General features: G+C 41.8%; 1 protein-coding gene across 1 annotated transcript in view; it reads left to right on the top strand.

Moving 5' to 3' along the window:
- Window positions 1-10,688: 10,688 nt before the first annotated feature.
- LOC137347913 (zinc finger protein 652-like) overlaps window positions 10,689-14,814 on the top strand; it is a 99,466-nt gene continuing 95,340 nt past the window's right edge. The window contains 1 exon segment of the mRNA XM_068012962.1: window positions 10,689-10,825. The gene's annotated coding sequence lies outside the window, so the exon portion shown is untranslated.

Below are 14,814 nucleotides of genomic sequence, written 5' to 3'. Positions count from 1 at the left end.
CAGAAGTGGGGATATTCGCTGATGATTGCACAATGTTCAGCACCATTCGCGACTCCTCAGATACTGAAGCAGTCCATGTAGAAGTGCAGCAAGAGCTGGACAATATCCAGGCTTGGGCTGATATGTGGCAAGTAACATTCGTGCCACACAAGTGCCAGGCAATGACCATCTCCAACAAGAGAGAATCTAATCATCTCCCCTTGACATTCAATGACATTACGATCGCTCAATCTCCCACTATCAACATCCTAGAGGTTACCATTGAACAGAAACTGAACTGCAGTAGCCATATAAATACTGTGGCTACAAAAGCAGGTCAGAGGCTAGGAATCCTGCGGCGAGTAACTCACCTCCTAATTCCTCAAAGCCTGTCCACCATCTACAAGGCACAAGTCAGGAGTGTGATGGAATACTGAAACAAAAACAAGAAATGCTGGAATCACTCAGCAGGTCTGGCAGCATCTGTGGAAAGAGAAGCAGAGTTAACGTTTCGGGTCAGTGACCCTTCTTCGGAACTCTAGTGTGATGGAATACTCCCCACTTGCCTGGATGGGTGCAGCTTCAACAACACTCAAAAAGCTCAACACCATCCAGGACAAAGCAGCCCGTTTGATCGGCACCCCATCCACAAACATTCACACACAGTGGCAGCAGTGTGTACCATCTACATGAAGCACTGCAGCAACGCACCAAGGCTCCTTAGACAGCACCTTCCAAACCTGCGACCTCTACCAACTAGAAGGACAAGGGCAGCAAATGCATGGGAACACCACCACCTGCAAGTTCCCCTTCAAGTCACACACAATCCTGACTTGGAACTATATTGCCGTTCCTTCACTGTCGCTGGGTCAAAATCCTGGAACTCCCTTCCGAACAGCACTTTGGGTGTACCTACCTCACATGGACTGCAGCGGTTCAAGAAGGCTGCTCATCACCACCTTCTCAAGGGCAATTAGGGATGGGCATTCAGTGCTGGCCTAGCCAGCGATGTCCACATCCCATGAATTAATAAAAAAAAAGATTTGTCTCCACTATCCTACCCAGAATATCATTCCAGGTATTCATCACTCTTTGCTAAAAGAAAGATTTCCTGACATCAGTCCTGAACTTGCCTTCTATCAGTTTGTACCTATGATTCCCATATCCTGCAGTCATGGATTGGTTTGGAATAATTAGATTTAACCTTCTCTATTCCACATAATTTCTTATGAACTTTTAAGTCAGAGAGATAAAGGACTGAAATTAAGTAGCGAGACTGGAGATGCTGGTGTTGTTCTCCTTACAGCAGAGAAGGTTAATTTTTTTTTTAGTTTTTAGAGATACAGCACTGAAACAGGCCCTTCGGCCCACTGAGTCTGTGCCGACCATCAACCACCCATTTATACTAATCCTACACTAATTCCATATTCCTACCACATCCCCACCTGTCCCTATATTTCCCTACCACCTACCTATACTAGGGGCAATTTATAATGGCCAATTTACCTATCAACCTGCAAGTCTTTGGCATGTAGGAGGAAACTGGAGCACCCAGAGGAAGCCCACACAGACACAGGGAGAACTTGCAAACTCCACACAGGCAGTACCAAGAATTGAACCCAGGTCGCTGGAGCTGTGAGGCTGTGGTGCTAACCACTGCGCCACTGTGCTGCCCTTACGCCAGAGGAGATTTGACAGAGATGTTCAAAGTCATGAATGGTTTTGATAGAATAAATAAAGAGAAACTGTTTGCAGTGGTGGAAGGATGAGTGACCAGAGGACACAGATTTAAGATGATTGGCAAAATCCAGACATGACATGAGAAAACATTTTTTTTTACACAGCAAGTTTTTGTGATCTGGTATGCACAGGTTAAAAGGGTGGTGGAAGCAGATTCAGTAGTAACGTTCAAAAGAGAGTTGGATAAATTCGTGAAAGGGAAAAAAAATTACAGGGCTATGGGAAACAACAAGAGAATGGGATTAATTGGATAGCTCTACCAAAGAGCTGACACAGGCATGAGGGCCCAAATGACCTTCTTCTGTGCTGTATCGTTGTATGATTTTATGATTCTAAGATAACCCCTCATTCCTCCCTTTCAAAATTGGAGTGCAAGTTTTTCTATTCTTCTTTCATAATGCAATCATTTCACACTAGAAAGCAGCCATTTCAGCATCATGTCCAGGCCTGGTGGCTCTCTTGTGTCTCAGCGATCAGAACCGAATGCAGTATTCAAGGTGCAGCCTGATCAGAGCACAATATAATGACAGGCTGACTGCCTCACACTTTCGCTCTACTGATTTGCCAATACAGCTCAGTTTGCTGTGTGCTTTATTGATTTATGTGTTCCAATGACTGATTGAGTCGAGTATGGCTCCTAGGTCTTTTACAGTCTTTCCCCTACCTAAATGGATGACATTCATCGAGCATTTCCATCACTTATTCTTCCATCAGAATTTGATACTCTACCTATATGAAATTCTTAATAGCTTAGTTTACAGAATCTTAAGCCTGATGATGTATTTCCACAGCACCCAACTGATCAAAATAAAATTGTTATACAAGAAGGTTTATACTCGCTACCAGAGCAGCTATTAGGTATAAGCACTACCGCACTGCTTGTTGCTATTTGATTGATGAAGTTTGTGCACTGGCTATTGTACACCTTTGATAGAGAGGTCTGTTTGGTTTGATTTTGTTCAGGTGGTGTTTGTATATGTTTGTTTTGAAGATTAGGTTGTTTTTGTAAGTTGTCTTTGCAGTTTTTTCCCCCCGGTTTTGTTGACATTCCAGAATGCTTAAGGGCAATCAGGGCAAGAAAGTTGCCACGGTTACAGCTATGAGCTTGCTAATGGTGAGAGTGAGCACAGAGCTGTTTTCTTTTTTTCTTTAATTTGTTGGTGGCTTCCAAGAAAATAGTTTTGGTTGAGTTTTTAGATCTGTTGAATAAATTCCATGTTCCACAGTGGCACGCTCAGACATGCTTTGTAAACTGAGCTGCAGTAGACTGGCTATCACACAATTGTGAGTCAAATCATTGACATCAGGCTCTCTTGACAACTTCTATATTTGCTTACACTATACATATATTTCACATCATATGTATTGCATTTGGAATTTAATTTGGAATGTAATTTTTACAGATTTTTATGAATAAAGTATATTTTAGAAATAAAAAAAGCATAAGGAATACTTTCCTTTATTAGCCAAAGTACAGAATATAAAAGCAAGACTGGTTATGCTGGAGCTGTATAAATCATTGGTTCGGCCACAACTTGAGTACTGTGTGCAGTTCTTGTCACCTCATTACAGAAAGGATGTAATTGCACTAGAGATGGGACAGAGGAGATTTACGAATGTAGCTATGAGGAATGATTGGATAGGCTGGGGTTGTTCTCCTTGGAACAGAGAAGGCTCAGGGGAAATCTGATTGAAATGTATAAAATTTTGAGGGGCCTGGATAGAGTGGAGGTGAAGGGCCTAATTACCTTAGCAGAGAGTTCAGTGACTAGGGGGCATAGATTTAAAGATTAGAGGGGAGATGAGGAATAGTTTTTTCACCCAGAGGATGGTGGGGGTCTGGAACTTACTGCCTGAAAGAAGTTGAGGCAGAAACCCTCAACTCATTCAAAAGAAGTCTGGATATGCACCTCAAGTGTCGTAATCTGCAGGGCTACTGACCAAATGCTGGAAGGTAGGATTAGAATGGGTGGAATGTTTTTTGGCTGGCACAGACATGATGGGCTAAGTGGCCTCTTTCTGTGCTGTAAACTTTCTATGATTCTATATTAGCATCATATAATATTTACTCATAATCAGGGGTTATCATTAGACAAACCTGCAGTGGGACATCATTATATCAATTACATAGTCAGCTTTTCATTGGCTGTTAGAAACCACTATCAACAATAAGTAACATCTGGCTCAATAATGAATAAAGCTTCCACAAACTTACACTATGTATTATTATATAATAAAAGGCTATCATCTGAAGTGAAGTTACATAGTTACTTACAGCACCAAAACAGGCTATTCGGCCCAATAGCCTATGCAGAGTTTATGCTCCACACAAGGCTCCTCCCATCTTACTTCATCTCACCCTAGCAACATACCCTTCTGTCCCTTTTTCTCTCATGTACTTACTTATCTAGCTTCCCCTTAAAAGCATCAATACTATTTGCCTCAACTACTCCATGAGGTAGCGAACACTATTTTTTAACTGTTCTCTCAGTAAAGAGGTTAATCCTGAATTCCTTACTGGATTTATTATCATAGAGTCATTACAGCATAGAAGTAGGCCATTCAGCCCATTGAGTCCATGCCGGTTTCTGTAGAGCAATCCAATCAGTCCCATTCTCCCGCTCTATCCCCGAAGCCCAGCAAGTTTATTTCCCTCAAGTGCCCATCTAATTTCCTTTTGAAATCATTCATCGTCTCAACTTACACCACCCTCATAGGCAGCAGGTTCCAGGTTATTACCACTAGTTGTGTAAAACAAAGTTCTTCCTCACATCCTCTCCGCATCTCTTGCCCAAAACCTTCAATCTGTGTCTCCTAATCCTTGTACCATCAGCTAATAGAAACAGCTTTTCTTTGTTTACCGTATGTAAACCTGTCATAATCTTGTATGCCTCTATCAAATACCCACAATCTCCATTGCTCCAAAAAGAACAACTTCTCCAACCTAACCTTGTTCCAGGGATGAGGGATTTTAGCTACATTTTGGTAAATCTCCACTGGATGCTTTCAAGAACCCTCACATCTTCCTAAAGAGTGGTGACCAGAACAGAATACAATACTCTAGAGATGGCCTAACCAGGATTTTATAAAAGTTCAACATAATTTCCCTGCTTTTGTATTCCTCTATTTATGAAGCCCAAGATCCCTTTTTGCTTTCCTAACTCAATATGTCATGCCACCTAGAAAGATCAATGCACATGAAACGTCAGTTCCCTGTATCCCTGCACACTCTTTAGAATTGTACCATTAAGTTTATATTGCCTCTCCATATCCCTTCTGCCAAAATGTATCACCTCACACTTCTCTTCCATCTGCCATTTGTCTGCCCATTTTGCCAGCCTGTTTGGTTTATTTGGTATCATTGGCAAATTTTTAAATTTTACTCTGTATTCCATTATCCAAATAATTTATATATATCAAAAAAGCATTGGACCCAGTGCTGAACCTTGGGGAACACCACTGTCTACCATCCTCTAATCTGAAAAACAACCATTTACCATGACATGCTGATTTCTGTCCATAAGCCAATTTTTTTATCCAAGCTGACACTGACCCTCCTATTCCATGAGCCTCAATTTTGTTAACCAGACTTTTATCGGGCACTTTGTCAATGCTTTCTTAAAATCCATATAGACAACATCCACTGCTTTGCCTTCTTCAACCTTCTCTGTTACTTCATCAAAAAATTCAATTAGATTAGTCAAGCATAATCTGTCTTTTACAAATCCATTCTGGCTCTCCTTAATTAACTCAAACCTCTCCAAGAGCCTGTTGATTTCCCCCTGATTATTGTTTCTAAAACCTTACCCATCACTTTTCTATTTGTAGTATATATAAATGATTTGGAGGAAAATGTAGTTGGTCTGATTAGTAAGTTTGCGGACGACACAAAGGTTGGTGGAGTTGCGGATAGTGATGAGGATTGTCAGAGGATACAGCAGGATATAGATCGGTTGGAGACTTGGGTGGAGAAATAGCAGATGGAGTTTAATCCGGACAAATGTGAGGTAATGCAGTTTGGAAGATCTAATACAGGTGGGAAGTATACAGTAAATGGCAGAACCCTTAGGAGTATTGGCAGGCAGAGAGATCTGGGCATACAGGTCCACAGGTCACTGAAAGTGGCAACGCAGGTGGATAAGGTAGTCGAGAAGGCATACGGCATGCTTGCCTTCATCGGTCGGGGCATAGAGTATAAAAATTGGCAAGTCATGCTGCAGCTGTACAGAACTTTAGTTAGGCCACACTTAGAATATTGCGTGCAATTCTGGTCGCCACACTACCAGAAGGACGTGGAGGCTTTGGAGAGGGTACAGAAGAGGTTTACCAGGATGTTGCCTGGTCTGGAGGGCATTAGCTATGAGGAGAGGTTGGATAAACTCGGATTGTTTTCACTGGAACGACAGAGGCGGAGGGGCGACATGATAGAGATTTACAAAGTTATCAGTGGCATGGATAGAGTGGATAGTCAGAAGCTTATTCCCAGGGTGGAATAGTCAGTTACTAGGGGATATAGGTTTAAGGTGCGAGGGGCAAAGTTTAGAGGGGATGTGCGAGGGGAGGCAAGTTCTTTACACAAAGGGTGGTGAGTGCCTGGAACTTGCTGCCGGGGGAGGTGGTGGAAGCAGGTACGATAGCCACGTTTAAGAGGCATCTTGACAAATACATGAATAGGATGTGAATAGAGGGATACGGACCCCAAGAGTGCAGAATGTTTTAGTTTAGACAGGCATCAAGATCGGCGTTGGCTTGGAGGGCCGAATGGCCTGTTCCTGTGCTGTACTGTTCTTTGTTCTTAATGTTAAACTGACCGGCCTGCAGTTACTAAAAATGCCCTTACGCCCTTTCTTCAATCCCCCGGCACCTCCCCCATATCTAGGGAAGATTGGAAGATAACGGCAAGCCCTTCCACTATCTCCACCCCCACTTCCTTTAGCATCCTGGGATGCAAGCCATCCAGTCCAGGAGACTTATCCACTCTAAGCATAGCCCGCCTTTCCAGTACATCCTGCCTATCAATGTTCACCCCATCCATTATCTCTACTATCTCTGCTTCTATCAATATTTTGTTAGCATCCTCTTACTTAGTAAACACCAATACAAAGCACTCATTAAGTATTCTAGCCTTGTCCTGCACCTGTAAGTATATATCACCCTCTTTGTCCCTAATAGGACCAACCCTGCCTCTTACTACCCGCTGAAGAAGGGTCATTGAACTGAAACGTTAACTCTGCTTCTCTCTCCACAGATGCTGCCAGACCTGCTGAGTATTTCCAGCATTTCTTGTTTTTATTTCAGATTTCCAGCATCCACAGTATTTTGCTTTTATCTTACTACCCGCTAAGTATTTATATGATAGTTATCAACTATCTTACATATATGGCCCCTAGGTTTGAACTCCCAGCACAAGTAAAAATATCTTCTCTACGTCTAACCTATTGAGTCCCTTCATAATTTTAAAGGGAGGGGGAAGACCCTATCACCGACCTTCCCTTTTGTTCTTCTTTCCCCCTCCCCCCTTTCACTTATTCAAAACCTGTTATATTTCTATCTTTTTAACAGTTCTGATGAAAGATCATAGACCTGAAATGTTAACTCTTTTTCTCTCCATAAATGCTGTCGGACCTGCTGAGTATTTCCAGCATTTTTGGTTTTTGTTTCAGATTTACAGCATCCACAGTATTTTGCTTTGTATTACTTTGATAGCAACACTGTCCCCTGTGACCTTTACCAGCGAGAAAAACAAGAGTACCAATATTACAGGAATGGCATCGGGTCTGAGTCACACTTGTTTCAACTTGAGCAAATACTGCTTCACCATCACTGGGTCAGTATCCTAGAATTCCATGCCTAGTACCATTAAGGGAGCATCATGACCACAAGGACTGCAGCAGTTCTGATGGCTCACTACCTAATAAGGGCAAGGAGTAATGGATAATTAATGCAGCCTTGCCTGCAGCGCTACAGTCCTCCAAGAACTCTGCATTCCTCGAACTCCGGCCTCTTGTACATTCCCCACTTCCTTCACCCCACCATTGGTGGCTGTGCCTTCAGTTGTTTGGCCTTAAGCTCTGCAATTCCTTCTCTAAATCTCTCCACCTCTCTGCCCTTGTTTAACACGTTCCTTAAAACCTACCTCTTTGACCAAATCTTTGTTTCCTTCTTTGGATCGGTGCCAATTTTTGTCTGATTGATGCTCCTGTGAACTGCCTTGGGACACTTACAATGTTAAAGGTGCTATGTCAACATAACTTGTTGTTGCAGCATCCCCATCCCCTGAACAAATAAATAAAAAGTTGCTGAACTGAACTTCAAATGACTTCAGTAAATTAAATGTACCTTTCAAATAATTACACTGAGAATACCTTAGTTTTATTCTTAAGGCTCCATATACTGTATGGTTTATTATAGTTCAATATGAAAAAATATTGACATTCAATTTATGGTATGCAAGAGAACTGTAAGAATTCTGTAACCCTGACTCAGATCAAATGCCCTCAGAGTATCTCTCCTACCTGTTAACAAAAATCCTGATAAATAACAGGACCACCAACTGCACCTTAGTAATATATAACTCACTAGAATCTTTCAGCATCTAGCTGGAATCACTGACTTTAATAGAAATACCTCATGCCACTATCAACAAGTAGCACAGTTTATTGATCCATTAAGATCTGACATATTGAGTTGCATCAAAGATAATGCACAGAAACAGGCCATTCACCCCAACTGGTCTTCTCCCATGCTATTTAATCTAACCCAATCAGTGTATAATTCTATAATAAAAACAGAAAATGCTGGAAATACTCAGAAGGTCTAGTAGCATTTATGGAGAGAGAAACAGAGTTAATGTTTCGGGTCGATGCCCTTTCATCAGTTCTGGTCCAGAGGTTGTCAACCTGAAATGTTAATGCTATTTAATGTACTGGTGAGGCCGCACCTGGAGTACTGTGTGCAGTTTTGGTCTCCTTACTTGAGAAAGGATATACTGGCACTGGAGAGGGTGCAGAGGAGGTTCACTAGGTTGATTCTGGAGTTGAGGGGGTTGGCTTATGAGGAGAGACTGAGTAGATTGGGATTATATTCATTGGAGTTCAGAAGAATGAGGGGGGATCTTATAGAAACATATAAAATCATGAAGGGAATAGATAAGATACAAGTAGAGAGGATGTTTCCACTGGCAGGTGAAGCTAGGACAAGAGGGCATAGTCTCCAGATTAGAGGGAGCAGATTTAGGACTGAATTAAGAAGGAACTTCTTCACCCAGAGGGTTGTTAGTCTATGGAATTCCTTGCCCAGTGAAGTAGTTGACGCTTCTTCAGTAAACGTCTTTAAAGCTAATTTAGATATCTTTTTGAACAATAAAGGAATTAAGGGATACGGTGGGAGCACGGGTAAGTGGATCTGAGTCCACGAAAAGATCTTATTGAATGCCGGACAGCCTACTCCTGCTCCTAGTTCTTATGATCTTATGATCTTATTTCTCTCTCCACAGAGGCTGCCCGACCTGCTGAGTATTACCAACATTTTCTGTATTTATTTCCGGATTCCAGCATCTGCAGTATTTTGCTTTTTTAAAATCAGTATATCCTTCTATTCCTTTCTCCCTCATGTGCTTGTCTAGATTCCCCTTAAAGACATCTACGCTATTTGCCTCAACTATTCCTTGCAGTTGTGTGTTCCACATTCATACTGCTCTTTGGGTAAAGAAGCTTCACCTGAATTCCCTATTGTATTCATTAGTGACTATCTTATATTTATGTCCTTTAGTTTTGGACTGCCCCAGAAGAGGAAACCTTATCTTTACTTCTATCCTATCAAACCCTTTCATTATCTGAAGGACCTCTATCAGGTCACCATTAAGCCTACTCTTATCAAAAGGAAAGAGCCCCAACCTGTTCACTTTTCTTGCTAAGTGTATCCTCTCAGTTCTGGTATCATCCTTGTGAATCTTTTTGCACCTTCACCAATGTTTGTATATCCTTTTTATAATATGGAGACCAGAACTGTGCACAGTACTCCAAATTTGGAGATATCTATATCTAGATTTTTTTGTGTGTACTGTGTAATAAGCAAAGATAAATTTAGTTAAAGCGAAGTCTGTATATAAAGCACAGCAATCCATAATCCTTTTTTTTTGCAGTCATTGCTAACTAAAGACAACTATTTTCATATTCCCAGTTTTTCCAAATTTTATCACTATTAAGTCAGGCAATTCAAAAAATCAACAGTAGCTAGAAAAATATTATTTTCCTAATGCAGTTAATGCACAACTTGGGCCAGCATGAAGCAAGTTAACAATAATGTTTTTAAGATGCTTTTGTGCTGGGTATCATTAGGACAAGAAAATGGAGTTCAGTGCTTTCATCAATATTAGGGTTCATACAACATTCTTATACTATTAGATCTCTCATAACATTGCTTATAGTGTCAGACGTAGGGGGGTATGAATTTCTCTCTAGGAAAGTACCTGATCTCAGGAAAGGCGTTGATGGGGTTCATAGGTGCAGCAGGGGGTTTGAGGGAGAAGAGAGAAAAAAAAGCAGATCAGGGAAGGCAATCTGAGAGAAAAGACACCCTATGCTGTTTTATATCTCCTCAGGGTAGGTTTTAGGACAATATTGACAGATATTTGGGAATAGTCTCAACGATAGACCTAAAAGGGGGAGAAAATAATTTAAAGTGAGAAAATAGCATTACAAAATCATAAAATGTTCCAGCCTATATTTTACTGCAAAATCCTGTTAAATAGATACAATTTTCTACAGAAAAAGTAATTCAACAAGAATAGGTGGTAGCTGTTGAAATGTTGCTTTTGCCATGCATCAGTTTGGTAGATGGTGATAATATCTACACGTATAGGTGTCTGAGGCCACAGAACCCATGGAAACCCCGTTTCACTACCGCCCATCCTCATGAGTAGTATAAATATAGCTTACTCATAATTCAGGGTAACCATGATTACGAGGTTAGCGCACATATGAGGAATCAATATATGAAAACCATTATCACATACCCTGTTGCAGCTTTGTTTCCTACTGTTAAACAGAATCTTTAAATGAGGATCCGCTCACTGAGTTTTTCAGCGGTGTGATCTTCAGAAGAGGTAAAATTTTGATTTTGTAACTTATCATAGTTTTTATTTGGGGGGTGGGGGGTGGGGGGGGGGGGGGGGGGGGGTGGAATACGTAAAGTTCTGTATAATGCAGTAGACCCAAGAGTGAACGTTGCCAACAGAATGATATCCAGATTTATTGGTGAGGCTTGCAAAAAATGATGTACAGAAAATAGAAACAAATCTAATGCCATTAATTGTGAAGCGAGGTTTCCTGGAATGCATTTTTTTTAAACTTCCGCCGCTTTGTTCAAATGCATATGTTCTGCTAATGTTTCTTAGATTTTTAAATGTCAAATTTGTTTTTAACCCAAAATTTTAAATTCAAGGTGTATATGCTGCAGTGCAACTTACCAACTTCTCCTGTGGGATATTTATTTCCACCCACTTCAGCTTGTAACAAACGTGCAAGAAACGGTTCCTAAATGACAAAGTAGACAGATTTAAAAAAAAACCTACCGTTATCACGGCAGTGCTTTGTTTACAGTTATTACTGTTCGAAGTTCTGAACCAGTATTTTGCTAAAAATGGTTTTACATTGTTGGTTTGAACAAACACATTTTTAGCTCAGATTTTAGATGAATCTCGGTTCACCCTTTTGCAAGTATGTGATGCAGTAAAATTGCAAGTTGTACTGTTTGATGGTGAACAGTGTTATTTTTAAAGTAAAGCAAGCAACTTTCGAAATGGATAAGAGCTTCAGTTAGTGCCGAAGTGCTTGGCTTTAAAGGGAAACTGCACACGGATAGAACTGGTAAATGTAAAGAGCTAACTGTCTCTTTAGGTAAAGCGAAACGTTCAAATTGAACAAAACTGGGATAGTTGCCAGATAACTGTGGGAAAGGTTTGGTTTAAAAGTATATTACGTTACTAAGAGTTCAAATCGAGACCAGTAATCTCAGTGATTGTACGTTTCTTTTGTCGACTGTGACAAATTACTGTTAAGTACTTGCAGTGCTGAGCCGAGTTTAAAAATACAGTATGAGCACACTTGGACTGCAGTTTCTGTAAAAATCGGAGGGCGTGTTTGCGTGAATTTTGAATCTAACTGGACTTGGTGCAAATACGTAACAAGAGTACAGCTCGGACAGCAGAGCCACTGTCAAATTGTGGCTGCCACGGAAAACTGCACACAAGGTGTTCGGAGGAAGCGAGAATACGCGCTGACTGCAGCCATTTAAAACATACATGTATAACTTTGCAATGGGGTATATCGCTTCCAGTTTTGAGTTGATAATATGGTCTGTTATATTGAATGGACTGGGAAGCTATGGAACTGAGAACTTAGCTGCCAATGAAACACATTTATTTTGCATTGCAGAAGAGGAGGTGTGAGTGTAAGTGTTGAGCAGAGGTGAGGAGTGTGAGTCTAAGTGTTGAGCAGAGATGGTGTATGAGTCCAAGTGTTGAGCAGAGATGAGAAGAGTGAGTCTAAGTGTTGAGCAGAGATGAAGTTTGTGAGTCTAAGTGTTGAGCAGAGATGAGGAGTGTGAGTCCAAGTGTTGAGCAGAGATGAGAAGTGTGAGTCTAAGTGTTGAGCAGAGATGGTGTGTGAGTCTAAGTGTTGAGCAGAGATGAAGTGTGTGTCTAAGCGTTGAGCAAAGATGAGAAGTGTGAGTCTAAGTGTTGAGCAGAGATGAAGTGTGTGAGTCTAAGTGTTGAGCAGAGATGAAGTACATGAGTCTAAGTGTTGAGCAGAGATGAGAAGTGTGAGTCCAAGTGTTGAGCAGAGATGAAGTGTGTGAGTCTAAGTGTTGAGCAGAGATGAGGAGTGTTAGTCCAAGTGTTGAGCAGTGATGAGAAGTGTGAGTCTAAGTGTTGAGCAGAGATGAAGTGTGTGAGTCTAAGTGTTGAGCAGAGATGAGGAGCGTGAGTCTAAGTGTTGAGCAGAGATGAGAAGTGTTAGTCCAAGTGTTGAGCAGTGATGAGAAGTGTTAGTCCAAGTGTTGAGCAGTGATGAGAAGTGTGAGTCTAAGTGTTGAGCAGAGATGGTGTGTGAGTCTAAGTGTTGAGCAGAGATGAAGTGTGTGAGTCTAAGTGTTGAGCAGAGATGAGGAGTGTGAGTCCAAGTGTTGAGCAGTGATGAGAAGTGTGAGTCTAAGTGTTGAGCAGTGATGGTGTGTGAGTCTAAGTGTTGAGCAGAGATGAGAAGTGTGAGTCTAAGTGTTGAGCAGAGATGAAGTGCATGGGTCTAAGTGTTGAGCAGAGATGAGAAGTGTGAGTCTAAGTGTTGAGCAGAGATGAAGTGTGTGAGTCTAAGTGTTGAGCAGAGATGAGGAGCGTGAGTCTAAGTGTTGAGCAGAGATGAGAAGTGTTAGTCCAAGTGTTGAGCAGTGATGAGAAGTGTTAGTCCAAGTGTTGAGCAGTGATGAGAAGTGTGAGTCTAAGTGTTGAGCAGAGATGGTGTGTGAGTCTAAGTGTTGAGCAGAGATGAAGTGTGTGAGTCTAAGTGTTGAGCAGAGATGAGAAGTGTGAGTCTAAGTGTTGAGCAGAGATGGTGTGTGAGTCTAAGTGTTGAGCAGAGATGAAGTGTGTGAGTCTAAGTGTTGAGCAGAGATGAGAAGTGTGAGTCTAAGTGTTGAGCAGAGATGAAATGTGTGAGTCTAAGTGTTGAACAGAGATGAGATGTGTGAGTCTAAGTGCTGAGCAGTAATGAGGTGTGTGAGTCTAAGTGTTGAGCAGAGATGAGATGTGTGAGTCTAAGTGTTGAGCAGAGATGAGAAGTGTGAGTCTAAGTGTTGAGCAGAGATGAGAAGTGTGAGTCTAAGTGTTGAGCAGAGATGAGATGTGTGAGTCTAAGTATTGAGCAGTGATGAGAAGTGTGAGTCTAAGTGTTGAGCAGAGATGAAATGTGTGAGTCTAAGTGTTGAGCAGAGATGAGATGTGTGAGTCTAAGTGTTGAGCAGAGATGAGATGTGTGAGTCTAAGTGTTGAGCAGTGATGAGAAGTGTGAGTCTAAGTGTTGAGCAGAGATGAGAAGTGTGAGTCTAAGTGTTGAGCAGAGATGAGATGTGTGAGTCTAAGTGTTGAGCAGAGATGAGATGTGTGAGTCTAAGTGTTGAGCAGTGATGAGGTGTGTGAGTCTAAGTGTTGAGCAGAGATGAGAAGTGTGAGTCTAAGTGTTGAGCAGTGATGAGAAGTGTGAGTCTAAGTGTTGAGCAGAGATGAGGAGTGTGAGTCTAAGTGTTGAGCAGTGATGAGAAGTGTGAGTCTGTGTTGAGCAGTGATGAGGAGTGTGAGTCTGAGTGTTGAGCAGTGATGAGGAGCGTGAGTCTAAGTGTTGAGCAGAGATGAGGAGTGTGAGTCTAAGTGTTGAGCAGAGATGAGGAGTGTGAGTCTGTGTTGAGCAGTGCTGAGGAGTGTGAGTCTGTGTTGAGCAGTGATGAGGAGTGTGAGTCTGTGTTGAGCAGTGATGAGAAGTGTGAGTCTAAGTGTTGAGCAGTGATGAGGAGTGTGAGTCTAAGTGTTGAGCAGAGATGAGGAGTGTGAGTCTAAGTGTTGAGCAGAGATGAGGAGTGTGAGTCTAAGTGTTGAGCAGAGATGAGGAGTGTGAGTCAAAGTGTTGAGCAGAGATGAGGAGTGTGAGTCTAAGTGTTGAGCAGAGATGAGGAGTGTGAGTCTGTGTTGAGCAGTGATGAGGAGTGTGAGTCTGTGTTGAGCAGTGATGAGGAGTGTGACTCTGTGTTGAGTAGTGATGAGGAGTGTGAGTCTGTGTTGAGCAGTGATGAGAAGTGTGAGTCTAAGTGTTGAGCAGAGATGAGGAGTGTGAGTCTGTGTTGAGCAGTGATGAGGAGTGTGAGTCTTTGTTGAGCAGTGATGAGAAGTGTGAGTCTCAGTGTTGAGCAGAGATGAGGAGTGTGAGTCTCAGTGTTGAGCAGTGATGAGGAGTGTGAGTCTGTGTTGAGCAGTGATGAGAAGTGTGAGTCTAAGTGTTCAGCGCTGTGCTGCCAGACCTGCAGCCGAATGAGTGACAACTTGAC

The sequence above is a fragment of the Heterodontus francisci genome, chromosome 33 (genome assembly GCF_036365525.1).
Source record: "Heterodontus francisci isolate sHetFra1 chromosome 33, sHetFra1.hap1, whole genome shotgun sequence".
NCBI lineage: Eukaryota > Metazoa > Chordata > Chondrichthyes > Heterodontiformes > Heterodontidae > Heterodontus > Heterodontus francisci.
The sequence above is the reverse complement of the archived record's forward strand: the minus strand, read 5'-3'. Positions and strand labels throughout refer to the sequence as shown.